Raw genomic sequence first — 14,518 nt, forward strand, 5'->3', positions numbered from 1 at the left:
ACTCAAAAACCCTTCCCAGTAATTCCCAAACCAGCACCATGCCTTCATCCCCTCTGTGGGTCACAGCCCTCTACTTATCTCGCAGACATCTGGGGATGCTGGTCCCTGTCAGGTGCAGAGAAAGGCCACCTCGTCAGCTGGGAAGGTCCTGCTGGCACCGGGCTGGTGTCTCTCAGACAGCTAGAGTAAAGAGAACCAAACATCAGGGCCTGATCTTGGCACCGCATCGGCCAAAACCCCACCACTCTGCTACTCATCGCGCTCCTAAGAAGGCCCGGCACCTCCTAACCCTGACCCTCTGCCACACATGGAATGCATCTGCACCTGAAAGAAAGTTGGAACATATGCCAAACACCACCAGGGTAACTCACAAGCTGCAAACACCATATGTCAATCTAGGAACAGCATCTAGAGCCCAAGTACAGCCCACATTACAAATTTCAACTCCCCAAGGCTTGTCCTATTGCAGCAGGCCATGCAGCAGGGCAGAACAGCTGCGGCAAAAAATGTGTGCACACACCCGTGACACAGAACGTGGCAAACAGGGGGAAATGAAACACGACACAGCATGCTTGTGGTGAGGGTCTCGAGGGGAGAAGGGAAAAGGGACCCCAATGACACACCAGGTAACATGGCACACGAGACAACACCAGACAGACCGGAGCTGTTCTGCACTGCCCGCCTCAAAGCTGCCATCAAAAGTAGAGCCTCTCCCTTTAGCTGTCCTAAGAGGCCCTTGCAGAAGATTGCTTTTCCCACTGCCAATTTTTACACCTGGCGCAAGAACGCCCAACCTGATACTCCACCATCTCCAGGCCAAGGGCCCCCGACTTATCTTTTGGATGATCGGTGAGAGGAATCCACATTGCACCTGAAATGAGTCTGCCTCAGAGGGCCTCGTGATGGCCTGGGAGCCTCTCGGTCAGCTGTAATAAAGAAAACCAAAACCAAAGTGTGAGTCCAGAGTTATGTGGGCCAAATCCCACCAAGGCAGCTACTTGCCCTCTCCTGAGTGTGCCTGGCTCCTTCAGGCTCCAGCTTCATCCTGATTCCAAGGCTGTGGCCTTCATTAGGAGTGGCACCTGGGTTAGAGAAAGGCAAAGTTAAATGGCATTCCTGTGAGTGCAGTGGATCACCTTGTGTGCTCTAAGACATGGCAATGCCTCTGCTAGGCTTCTGAACAGCCTTGGGGGGGGGCCCTCAAATAAACAAATAAACACCCTTACTCACCCTGCTGCCTGCAAACCCCCTCCTAAGAACTCCTAACTGGATACCTGATCACCTTCCCTCTCCCAGTCACAATCCTCAACTCACCTGAAGCCTCAATCTCAAACATCATCCTTGACACTGGGCAGATCCCTCTTGTGACACGATAAATCTGCTGAAAAATTGTTGTGCTTGAGAGATGAGCAATAACAACCACTTCTCCCCGCTGCTCACCTTGACTGCTGGCATCCAGATTTACTTTCTAAAAGAAAGACAAAGACCAGAGCTGTAACACCGTCACCATACACACTTCTGCTGCAGAGACAAATGGGGCCTCACCTGCTCGGGGGAATACCCTCACCCAGGATGGGGCCCTCTGGCACAGATTTAATCCATCTCAATCTGAAAAAAAAAGTTAGGACAAGAGTCACACTGTTGCAGGATAACTGAAGAGCTCCAGATATCTCGTGTCCATCTACAAATCCCATCTAGAGTCCAACTACACCCCACATTACAAATTCCAAGGCTCCAAGACTTCTCCTATCGCACCAGGCTGTGCGGCAGGGCAGAGCAGCCCCGTCCCATATGTGTGCTGACACCCGTGACACAGGACGTGACAAACAATGGGCACAAGACACAGACAGAAATCTCTTGGCAAGGAAAATGGCTGCAAGGACTGAGAGAATGCAAAAGGAGATGACCGAGCTGAGACCGATGGTGAGCTGATGAGGCTCAGAGAACCCTGGAGGAAGAAGATGATAACTGAATGATTAATTCCAAGAACAGCAAAGACGGATGCCTAGGAATCCTACGGTCAGAATGCTGCACCTAACCTCATATTATTGCAAGTCCTAATCCACCATAATGGATCCAGGTGGGGCACAGCTGTCCATACAGCTCACAAGAAGACCTGACAAGACACCTGACTGGATGCTTCCAAAGAGAGAAGAGAGTCTGATGCCTGTCTGAGCTCCCGAGTCAAAAATTCTGTGGCCCGTGTGCCAGACCAGGGAATGCAGAGATCACTGATGCTAACGATGATGCCAGGGGTACTGACAGGGCCCTCAAAGTCCTAAGGTAAAAGACAGGAGAAACACAAACAACACATAATGCACAACAGACAAGTGACACGAGACACACCGGGACTGCTCTGCCCTGCTGCACACCTCAGCACTGTGAGGAAAAGTGAGACTTGGCTTTTGTGGGGCCTAAGGGGCCACTTCATGAACACACCCCCACCTCCAAACTGGACTCAAAAACCCCTCCCAGTAATTCCCAAACCAGCACCATGCCTTCATCCCCTCTGTGGGTCACAGCCCTCTACTTATCTCTCAGACATCTGGGGATGCTGGTCCCTGTCAGGTGCAAAGAAAGGCCCCTCGTCAGCTGGGAAGGTCCTGCTGGCACCGGGCTGGTGTCTCTCAGACAGCTAGAGTAAAGAGAACCAAACATCAGTGCCTGATCTTGGCACCGCATCGGCCAAAACCCCACCACTCTGCTACTCACCATGATCCTAAGAAGGCCCGGCACCTCCTAACCCTGACCCTCTGCCACACATGGAATGCATCTGCACCTGAAAGAAAGTTGGAACATATGCCAAACACCACCAGGGTAACTCACAAGCTGCAAACACCTTATGTCAATCTAGGAACAGCATCTAGAGCCCAAGTACAGCCCACATTACAAATTTCAACTCCCCAAGGCTTGTCCTATTGCAGCAGGCCATGCAGCAGGGCAGAACAGCTGCGGCAAAAAATGTGTGCACACACCCGTGACACAGAACGTGGCAAACAGGGGGACATGAAACACGACACAGCATGCTTGTGGTGAGGGTCTCGAGGGGAGAAGGGAAAAGGGACCCCAATGACACACCAGGTAACATGGCACACGAGACAACACCAGACAGACCGGAGCTGTTCTGCACTGCCCGCCTCAAAGCTGCCATCAAAAGTAGAGCCTCTCCCTTTAGCTGTCCTAAGAGGCCCTTGCAGAAGATTGCTTTTCCCACTGCCAATTTTTACACCTGGCGCAAGAACGCCCAACCTGATACTCCACCATCTCCAGGCCAAGGGCCCCCGACTTATCTTTTGGATGATCGGTGAGAGGAATCCACATTGCACCTGAAATGAGTCTGCCTCAGAGGGCCTCGTGATGGCCTGGGAGCCTCTCGGTCAGCTGCAATAAAGAAAACCAAAATCAAAGTGTGAGTCCAGAGTTATGTGGGCCAAATTCCACCAAGGCAGCTACTTGCCCTCTCCTGAGTGTGCCTGGCTCCTTCAGGCTCCAGCTTCATCCTGATTCCAAGGCTGTGGCCTTCATTAGGAGTGGCACCTGGGTTAGAGAAAGGCAAAGTTAAATGGCATTCCTGTGAGTGCAGTGGATCACCTTGTGTGCTCTAAGACATGGCAATGCCTCTGCTAGGCTTCTGAACAGCCTTGGGGGGGGGGGGGGCCCCTCAAATAAACAAATAAACACCCTTACTCACCCTGCTGCCTGCAAACCCCCTCCTAAGAACTCCTAACTGGATACCTGATCACCTTCCCTCTCCCAGTCACAATCCTCAACTCACCTGAAGCCTCAATCTCAAACATCATCCTTGACACTGGGCAGATCCCTCTTGTGACACGATAAATCTGCTGAAAAATTGTTGTGCTTGAGAGATGAGCAATAACAACCACTTCTCCCCGCTGCTCACCTTGACTGCTGGCATCCAGATTTACTTTCTAAAAGAAAGACAAAGACCAGAGCTGTAACACCGTCACCATACACACTTCTGCTGCAGAGACAAATGGGGCCTCACCTGCTCGGGGGAATACCCTCACCCAGGATGGGGCCCTCTGGCACAGATTTAATCCATCTCAATCTGAAAAAAAAAGTTAGGACAAGAGTCACACTGTTGCAGGATAACTGAAGAGCTCCAGATATCTCGTGTCCATCTACAAATCCCATCTAGAGTCCAACTACACCCCACATTACAAATTCCAAGGCTCCAAGACTTCTCCTATCGCACCAGGCTGTGCGGCAGGGCAGAGCAGCCCCGTCCCAAATGTGTGCTGACACCCGTGACACAGGACAGGACGTGACAAACAATGGGCACAAGACACAGACAGAAATCTCTTGGCAAGGAAAATGGCTGCAAGGACTGAGAGAATGCAAAAGGAGATGACCGAGCTGAGACCGATGGTGAGCTGATGAGGCTCAGAGAACCCTGGGGGACGAAGATGATAACTGAATGATTAATTCCAAGGACAGCAAAGATGGATGCCTAGGAATCCTACGGTCAGAATGCTGCACCTAACCTCATATTATTGCAAGTCCTAATCCACCACAATGGATCCAGGTGGGGCACAGCTGTCCATACAGCTCACAAGAAGACCTGACAAGACACCTGACTGGATGCTTCCAAAGAGAGAAGAGAGTCTGATGCCTGTCTGAGCTCCCCAGTCTAAAGTTCTGTGGCCCGGGTGCCAGGCCAAGGAATGCAGAGATTACAGATGCTAACAATGATGCCAGGGGTACTGACAGGGCCCTCAAAGTCCTAAGGTAAAAGACAGGAGATACACAAACAACACATAATGCACAACAGACAAGTGACACGAGACACACCGGGACTGCTCTGCCCTGCTGCACACCTCAGCACTGTGAGGAAAAGTGAGACTTGGCTTTTGTGGGGCCTAAGGGGCCACTTCATGAACACACCCCCACCTCCAAACTGGACTCAAAAACCCTTCCCAGTAATTCCCAAACCAGCACCATGCCTTCATTCCCACTGTGGGTCACAGCCCTCTACTTATCTCTCAGACATCTGGGGATGCCAGTCTGTGTCAGGTGCAGAGAAAGGCCCCTCGTCAGCTGGGAAGGTCCTGCTGGCACCGGGCTGGTGTCTCTCAGACAGCTAGAGTAAAGAGAACCAAATATCAGGGCCTGATCTTGGCACCGCATCGGCCAAAACCCCACCGCTCTGCTACTCACCGCGCTCCTAAGAAGGCCCGGCACCTCCTAACCCTGACCCTCTGCCACACGTGGAATGCATCTGCACCTGAAAGAAAGTTAGAACATATGCCAAACACCACCAGGGTTACTCACAAGCTGCAAACACCTTATGTCAATCTAGGAACAGCATCTAGAGCCCAAGTACAGCCCACATTACAAATTTCAACTCCCCAAGGCTTGTCCTATTGCAGCAGGCCATGCAGCAGGGCAGAATAGCTCCAGCACAAACGTGTGCACACACCCGTGACACAGAACGTGGCAAACAGGGGGGACATGAAACACGACACATCATGCTTGTGGTGAGGGTCTCGAGGGGAGAAGGGAAAAGGGACCCCAAAGACACACTAGGGAACACAGAACACTGGACAACAGGACACAGACCGGAGCTGTTCTGCACTGCCCGCCTCAAAGCTGCCATCAAAAGTAGAGCCTCTCCCTTTAGCTGTCCTAAGAGGCCCTTGGAGAAGATTGCTTTTCCTGCTGCCAATTTTCAAATCTACCCCAAGAACTCCCAACCCGCTATTCTCTCATCTCCAGGCCAAGGCCCCTGACTTATCTTTGGGATGATCAGTGAGGAGAATCCACGCTGCACCTGAAACGAGTCTGCCTCGGAGGGCCTCGTGATGGCCTGTGAGCCTCTCGGTCAGCTGCAATAAAGAAAACGAAAACCAAAGTGTGAGTCCAGAGTTATGTGGGCCAAATCCCACCAAGGCAGCTACTTGCCCTCTCCTGAGTGTGCCTGGCTCCTTCAGGCTCCAGCTTCATCATGATTCCAAGGCTGTGGCCTTCATTAGGAGTGGCACCTGGGTTAGAGAAAGGCAAAGTTAAACGGCATTCCTGTGAGTGCAGTGGATCACCTTGTGTGCTCTAAGACATGGCAATACCTCTGCTAGGCTTCTGAACGGCCTTGGGGGGGGGGGGAGCCCTCAAATAAACAAATAAACACCCTTACTCACCCTGCTGCCTGCAAACCCCCTCCCAAGAACTCCTAACTGGATACCTGATCACCCTCCCTCTCCCAGGCACCATCCTCAACTCACCTGAAGCCTCAATCTCAAACATCATCTTGGACACTGGGCAGATCCCTCTTTTGATATGATAAATCTGCTGAGGGAAATATTGTGCTTGACACAGCTTGGAATTTCAGGGAGTTGTACTCCTCAATTAAAAAAAAAAAAATCCCAAAAACAAACAATGAAAAAAAAATAAACAAACAAAACCCCACAAAAACAATAAAACCCTAAACACCTAACTCCCCACAGAAACAAAAAAAAACCACAGAAAACATCAAAAAATCCAAAAAACCCACGAAAACCAACCAAAAACCCCCAAAAAAACCCCAAAAATTCTACCAAAAGAAATCCAACCAAAAAAACAACCAGAGGAAAACTAAAAATTACAAAAGCACCTTACCACTCCTAAACACAAAACCCAAAATCACAAACCTAAATACTCCCTGTATTCCATGCTGTTTTCTTCACAGAATCTTCCAAGCCTCTGTGCTTTAGATGCCCAGAAACACCTGCTGAAAAGATGCTGAGACGGGCTGAAAAAGCCTCTTCACTGAAATGAGAGGAGAGCTCTTACCCCAGCACATCCCAGAGAGGGAATGAAGCCCCTCAGCCACGGCTGGGGTTAATATACCCCTGATTGTGCCCGCCTCTCGTTCCCATGGCACCCAGGAAAAGGGAGGGGGCGAATCCCACCAAGCCCTCAGAGCAGCTGCAGCTGTTTGGCTCCTCTGACTCACATTCAAGGGCAGTAAAGGGCTTGTTATAGAAGAAAACTTTTCAGAAAAGTAACAGTGCTTTCTTTTTTTGCAACAACTACTTGGAGCAGAAGAACAGAAAACTGGCAAGATATAAAACTTTGTGGTAAGGTTACATAGCTAGATCAATTGGGTAATTGGGTAATTTGCTGTTGCCTTACATAATTATTCTGTGTTTAATAAAAGCCATCTAATAAATTCACACCCAAAACTCCAGCAGCCCAGCTGGCCCTACCAAATCTCTATGTTTATGCATACAGTAAACAAAACCAAAATCCCAGTAATACCTATCAGAAGTCTGTGAAAGAAACCGATTGAAATTGATCCTACCTCAAATACAAAACAACCCATGCAAAGTTAGCTTGACTCAAAAAACAATTTACACAGAGCTAATAACACCAAGAAATAAAACAACACACCATATACCACCAAAGAATATAATAGTGAAGAAAAAAGAAACCACTTTTTTTTTTTTTTTTTTTAAATTTAAACTAACTTCTTTTATTAGCTAGAACAAAAGCTTTTGCCAGGACTGCAACAACTTCTTCTCCTCCTGAAATGTCCCTTCTCCTTCCCAAATTCCTTACAACTTCTGAGTTTACATCCAAGCAAAAAGCAAAATTCGTGCACTTGTGCGTTCGATGCTCCTGCCAGATTCTCTGTTTCCCTCCACATCTTCTTACACTTTCAGTCTTCACTCTGTCCTGCCGTGATGAGTTTGACGGACGAATTGGTAAACGTTAAGAGAGGATTTCCCTGCCTCCCTCCCCAGAGCTGGTTTCCTTAGTGCATTTCACTCAATCCCAGGCCGGCAACGATGCACGCTCACCTCAAGCGTGCAAGGCTCACAGCTGCTCGGCTAAACTCGGCTGTAATCGGCTAAACTCGGCCATTGTCATCTGCATTCGGCTGGACTCGACCCTTCGGCACGGATCGCCTCGCTTCGGCCGAACTCGGAGCCGATCAGTGCGCTCGGCGCGCCTCGGCTCGCTTCGGCCGAACTCGGAGCCGCTCTCTGCGCTCGGCGCGGTTCGGCTCGCTTCGGCCGAACTCGGAGCCGCTCTCTGCGCTCGGCGCGGCTCGGCTCGCTTCGGCCGAACTCGGAGCCGCTCTCTGCGCTCGGCGCGGCTCGGCTCGCTTCGGCCCAACTCGGCGCGGCTCGGCTCGCTTCGGCCGAACTCGGAGCCGCGCTCTGCGCTCGGCGCGGCCCGGCTCGCTTCGGCCCAACTCGGAGCCGCTCTGTGCGCTCGGCGCGGCTCGGCTCGCTTCGGCCCAACTCGGAGCCGCTCTCTCCGCGTTCGGCTGAGCTCGCCTCGGCTCGGCTCCCTGACGGCGGGCAAGCGGCGCCGCCTCACGTTAAACTCGCCCGGCTCGGGGCTCTCCTGCTGCCGCGTCCCGCGGGCGGCCCGGCCATCGCACGGACACGATCGGGAGCGCGGCGTGGCACAGGAGCTCAGTGGGCTGTGACCGCACTCGCGCTAATTAGCGCGCACGAGAGCAGCGGGCTCGGTTCGGCTGAGCTCGGCTCGGTTCAGGCAGCCTCGCAAGCCTGGCCTCGGTTCGCTCGAGGCCGTCAGGTTCCGCCGGTCTCGCCTTGGTTCGGCTGAGCTCGTTCCATTCGGCCGAAGGAGGCGTCGTTCGTGTTTTTACAAATATCTTTCTATATTGACTGTATATTTCTATATTTAGTTTTATACTTCTATAATACTTTCATTATTCCAAATAAAAACCCCGTCTCTAACCAAATAAATAAAAAAACCCCTTCTTTTAAAGGATATTGAAATGTTTTTTATTTATACTTTGTATAATTATACATTCATATTTTAATTTATCGTTTCTTTGGATGTATTACATTAATAATGATATATATATAAAATTTTAAAATAGATTTAAATTATTATTTAAATTATGTATAATATCTACTGCTACAACTAATTTTTTCTTATATTTTTAATTTTTATATTTATCTGTATGTATTTATTATATATTTCTAAACTTAGATTTCTACCTTTATATTATTTGTATTTATAATTTTTACAATCAAAACCCTTCATATTGACCAATAAAGAAAACCCACTTTATTTAAGTATTTTTAAAATATTTTCATGTTTATAATTTTCATATTTATATTTATAATTTGTTCAATATTACATGAGAACACACCTGCTCCTGCACCGCAGTGGGGCCCCCTCTCCTGGGGACCTTGGGGTGCCCCAACGGCATCAGAGCCCCGAGTCTTCACCCCCTTCTCCTCTATTTAGAAACTACACTGGAACTTTTTTCTGGAAACAAAGACATTACCTAAATCCTCTCCCCGTGTCCTAGACAGATGGATATTCAGTTATTAGTTGGCTGGGCAGCAGTTTCTTAAATAGAATGATAAACAAGATGTGAACATTTCAGCTACAAGCAAATAGGCAAATCTGAACAAGGTACTGGTGGCCAACACCAACCACCGAAGTTATTTTGAAGCAATTTTTTAGACAATAAAATACTGATACCACAAAAATAAAGCAAAAAGCTAACTACTGGCTAAGAAAGAAGGAAAAATTAACTTTTGACAGCAACAACATTCCAACCACACAGGCTTTTTCCCAATGTCATACCTTATAACTACCTCTCTTGGGAATTCTCATCATGTATCCCAAAAGGAATAAATACCTCAGAGCGTCCTAAAGCAAAAAGTAGCACACATGAGCTCCTCACACTCCTGGGAGGCCTGCACAGCGTGCACTGAGTCTGCAACAAATTCTGCTCACTGAGGGTCTGCAAACAAAGGTTCAACTGATGGACTGAACTGATTTTAAAGGGAGGTTTTCTAAGCACAGAAGCACAACAAAGAACAAGCAGAAACAATTCTTAAATAATCTGCAAGTTTTATTTAGCATATATGCGACTGATTTCCACGCTGTGGCTTCTCACTTTGATTCGCGTCTGTAGGTTCAGGAAGATGACAATGCACACTCTGCCTTCCCTGAGCCCCCCACAGCAGCTGAGCGCTGCTCCGTGCGCTCAGATCGTCAGGAACTGGATTGCCCGCATGGACTGGAACTGCTCTGCTGCAGATTCAGGAGAGAGAGGCTGGCCGAGGCGTCGTCCCAATTCCATTTCTGTGTGACGAGAAGCGGTTTGTTCCCAACAGCTGCGACAATCCCCAGCTCGCTTCCGTGGTGAGTACCGATGGCACGCAAATGGCAGCCCGAGGAAATCGTGTTCTGGGCTCTAAGTGGTCGGGACAGGGTCTGATGTTTTGTTTTGCATCTGTATGATGATCAGTACAACAGGGCTCTGATGGATGACATGGCAACACAGAATTAAAAACTCCTCGATAGGATTACATCGACTTCTAGGAAAAGACAAAAGCTTAGGACCCTTCTGAAATCTACTTTTAATCCAAAGCACGGGGCTTGTCAGCATGCTGCACCTTCCAGCTTTTCAAAGCAGCTTACCTCTGAAGACCAGGAAACATTGATTTCTACAGAAACAGTGGGCAACCCCCAGGCGAATCTCAGCACCACTGTTTAATAGGGGATCTGCCAGCGTGCCAGTCCAGCTTCAAGTGTGCTTTACTTCAGTCTAACATCCCCTCAAAATTCTTCTCACATCTTCCAACCCTGAAATCTTATTTTCCCCTAAAGCTTCTCTTCATTAGCAATTTCCAAGTAACATGGTATTTTTACAACATTCAAAAATGTCATGCTGGACTGTGCTACAGAGTAATCTGCAAATACAAGCTTAGCAAAGTTTGAATTGCCTTGTCCAGAGAAAAAACCTACAAGTGAACACCTACACCTGCCTACAAAGAGCTAACAAGCCCCTGGCAGCTGCCAGCATCAAAGCACAGCGGATGTTTCTAATACAGGGTAAGGATAACAATATCACCTTCTGTTCTCTCCAGCTTCTTTTCCCTGCAGTCCTATTTTGCTTCTTATGATGTTTTTAGTCTCTGCATCTTCTTGGACAGCACCGAGCCCGACGACAAGGATACGAGAGTCTTTCCCTGCCGGACGGAGAGAACCAGGAAAACAGTTAAAATAAGAACAGGGCAGTTTGAAATTCATACTTCCAATGAGAAGCAGCGCCTAACAAACAGAACAAAAGTAAACAAAGCATGGTACCTCCCTGGGGACAGAAGACTTATAAACTCTCCAGGATTTACAATTCCAGCGAACAACCCCTTCAGGACAGCAGCCAAGTGTCCCATGGGGTGGTGCTGCACCAAAGAACCATCTGAGAGGTTCCAAAGAGTGAAATGCACAATATTTTGCAAAGACAAAAAATCTTGCAAAATAACAAAAATGCAATAGATGTAAACTACAGGGCAAGAGTACAAGTGTTACCTTTGGGAGCTGGAACCGTCCAGGTGAGCACCTGATAACTGGATCCTCACCAGAGTTTGAACCCTTCAGGACACAGAAGGGTTTTCCCCAGGAATTTCACAGACTGAGTTTGGATAGAAGCACGCTCGCTGGATCCTCAGAAACGTCGCCCATTCTCTAGGTGTCTGGAGAGAACTGCAAATGGCTCTCACATAGTTTGAGCTAGTTCTGTAAGGTCTCGGGGGAATTTCACCAGATGCAACCAATTTGGGCAACTCCCAGTGGGACAGAAGGAACCCAAAGCTTGGGTGAGCAGAGCCGCAGCAAATACTGAGGAAACAAACATAACAGCGTAAAAAATAATAAACCATCCTTCTTTTTTCTCTTGCTTTTGTTTTTTTCTTATTCATATCAGCACAGCAATTAAAGAGAAGGCGAAAAACTCACCATTACTGAACATTTCATCACCTGTAAGCTGAGCATCCTTAGCATAGAGGACTCCAAAGTTAAAATTCACCGATCCCTGGGAAATAAAACCAAATATCGTATGATAAACAGTCAAACAGCAGACATAAAAATTTGTTTCCTCTAAGGACTTTCAGGTACGTATGTATCTTTGCATTACACATGAGAACATACACTTTATACCATCACCTAATACATAATAATTTACCTTTAAATTTTGATAGTATAGCATGAATTTTTTACTTAAACTGGTGATCTATTATTATTCAGCTGGTGCCTAAAGTTATTTCTGCTGTCACGTTCAAAAAAACATCAATTTTTTTTAACTGTAAGGAGCAATTGATTTCAAAGTCATCACAAGCCCACCAAAACACAAAGCTCTGTTCACTGGACGGCTCTGTGAGCTAGAAGTAGTTAGGCTTCTACTTCCCTCTTGTTCTTCCAGAACCAATAAATCCTGTCAACAAAACCAGGATCTTTAGCCCACTGCTGTGAAAGATTCTACAAGGATGATGATTGGATTTGTGTTTAGAAGTTTTCACTTGAAATGGCCAGTCCAATGGATAAAGACAGTTCAAGTAGTATTACATTACTATTATTATTATTTCTATTATTATTTTTACTATTACTACTACTATTATTATCACCTGCTACTGGAAGAAACAAACCAGTAGTACCTATACTTAATTACTTTTACCTCCAGAAAATAATAAAGAAAAAGAACCAAACCAAAAAAAGTCACTTCCTACCTTTTATATCAAGGGATGAAAACTTTCTCTTGGGCTCTTCTCCAATTTATCAAGACTCACAGCACTGAAAGGCAAACAAAACAGTGCTTTATAGAAGGGCAAGTGCACATTTCAAGGCTGAACCACCAACTGATTGCAGTGACAGCAGTTACAACATGAATCGTTCCCAGAGCCTCTGTTAAATGGAATGTTCTGTGGAACTGCCGTTTCTTTCCCAAAACACCAACTTCCAACACTTCCTAAACGTATTTGGTATTTTACAACAACAGAAGTTAGTGAGACTCTGTGCGGAGGTCAGGTTTAAATTTATTTCCTTCTAAAGCACAGAGCTCTGTTCCATCACCCTTCACTTCGACTCTACACTGAATCGTGGTGAGCATTTGAGGAGTGCTCAATAATCAATTCTATTTCTCTCTTTTTCTACTTCTCTCTATTCCTAAATAATTCCAGACAAGTCCAATGAAAAACGACAAGTTCAGCATCAAAGTCACACTTTTTCCCTTTGTCTGGTCAACAACAGGCTCTAAATCCACTTATTGCTGCCTTCAACGATTAGGACTTGCAAAACCATTTTTACATGTTTTACAGCTTTATCATAAAACCCACAGAACGCAAGCTCTCAATTACAGGAAAAGGTACACAGGCAAATATCTAAAGGGATCACTTATTAGTAAATACATACCTTGATAGAGATCGCACTGAGAACCTTTCTGAGGGACTCTAAGGGACGCATGCTTTCTGAGCACCCTATAAACAAGAAAAGCTAGGATATATTACAGGACATCCCCACTTTTTCTACATATTCAAATAGGATTTTTAATAAAAACTATTCAGTTACAAAAGAAGGAAAAAACCAAGCTAATTTTACTCAGCTGTATTTACTGCCGATTTAGAGAAAAATCCCGGGCAGCGTCGGCCGTTGCGGCACACGTCGCGCCGGCAGCAGGGCCTGCCGGGAGTTGGAGTCTCGGCCCGCCAGCCACTCATGTGCCGCGATAGCCGTTGCGTCACACGCCGCGCCGGCAGCAGGGCCTGCCGGGAGTTGGAGTCTCGGGCTGACAGCCACGGCTCCGTCCCCCGCCACCGGGAGCTGCAGTCCCTCCCGGGCATCAAACGGGTCCTTCGCCCCAGGGCGGGGAAGGACCTGAGGCAGGACCGCTCCTCCCGAATGCCCTCTCTTTTGTCCCTCCAACTCTTTTTCTTTTTTTTAACTCTGTTTTTCACTCTTTTCCTTTTTCCTTTCCTTTCCTTTCCTTTCCTTTCCTTTCCTTTCCTTTCCTTTCCTTTCCTTTCCTTTCCTTTCCTTTCCTTTCCTCTCCTCTCCTCTCCTCTCCTCTCCTCTCCTCTCCTCTCCTCTCCTTTTTTCCATTTTTTTCCTTTTTTTTCTTTCCCTTTCCTTTTCTTGTATTTCTAATCTTGGTTTGCCTTTCTAGCTCTAGAATAAAAAAGCAGCAGTAGTAACTTTCAGGCTACCTGGGAGTAAAAAAACCCCAAAACTAAAAAGATTTAAAGAAAACTATTTATTCCCTGGGAGCCTGAAATTTTCTACTGCTGCACATGACACAGAGCTTTTTATTCCTTCGCATATATAGTTGATATTTGATACTCACTTTATACACCGCCCGCTGCCGTCTGCACCGTTGCTCTGCAGGCAGAGCGCTGCGGCGTCGTTCGGTTCTGTTTAAATAAACTCGGCTAAATTAGGCTTGGTTCGGCTTAGGTCTAAAATCGTTTCGGTTCGGCTTTTCGTCTAAATTCGGCTTTTCCGGCTCTTCGGCTGAACTCGGCCCGGTTGGGCTAAAGTCGGTCATATTCGGCTCTTTGTCTAAATGCGGCCAATGTCGGCTACAGTCGGCTATCGGTTACACTCGGCTATCACCGGCTCTTCGTCTCAAGTCGGCTGTGTTCGGCCACACTCGGCTCTTCGTCTCAAGTCGGCTGTGTTCGGCCACACTCGGCTCTTCGTCTCAAGTCGGCTGTTTTCGGCCACACTCGGCTCTTCGGTGAAACTCGGCTGT

The 14,518-nt window shown here is 47.5% G+C and overlaps 2 long non-coding RNA genes across 2 annotated transcripts; both read right to left on the reverse strand.

Annotated features, from left to right (window-relative positions):
* Nucleotides 1–9,898: 9,898 nt before the first annotated feature.
* On the reverse strand, nucleotides 9,899–11,599 carry LOC131570842 (uncharacterized). Its single transcript, XR_009275924.1, has 3 exons — nucleotides 11,308–11,599; nucleotides 10,850–10,967; nucleotides 9,899–10,255 (listed from the first exon to the last, which is right to left on the reverse strand). It is a non-coding gene; the product is annotated as an uncharacterized LOC131570842 (long non-coding RNA).
* Nucleotides 11,600–11,784: 185 nt separating this feature from the next.
* Nucleotides 11,785–13,334, reverse strand: LOC131570843 (uncharacterized). Its single transcript, XR_009275925.1, has 3 exons — nucleotides 13,183–13,334; nucleotides 12,501–12,564; nucleotides 11,785–11,809 (listed from the first exon to the last, which is right to left on the reverse strand). It is a non-coding gene; the product is annotated as an uncharacterized LOC131570843 (long non-coding RNA).
* Nucleotides 13,335–14,518: the final 1,184 nt, after the last annotated feature.

This window comes from Ammospiza caudacuta, chromosome 39 (assembly GCF_027887145.1).
Source record: "Ammospiza caudacuta isolate bAmmCau1 chromosome 39, bAmmCau1.pri, whole genome shotgun sequence".
NCBI lineage: Eukaryota > Metazoa > Chordata > Aves > Passeriformes > Passerellidae > Ammospiza > Ammospiza caudacuta.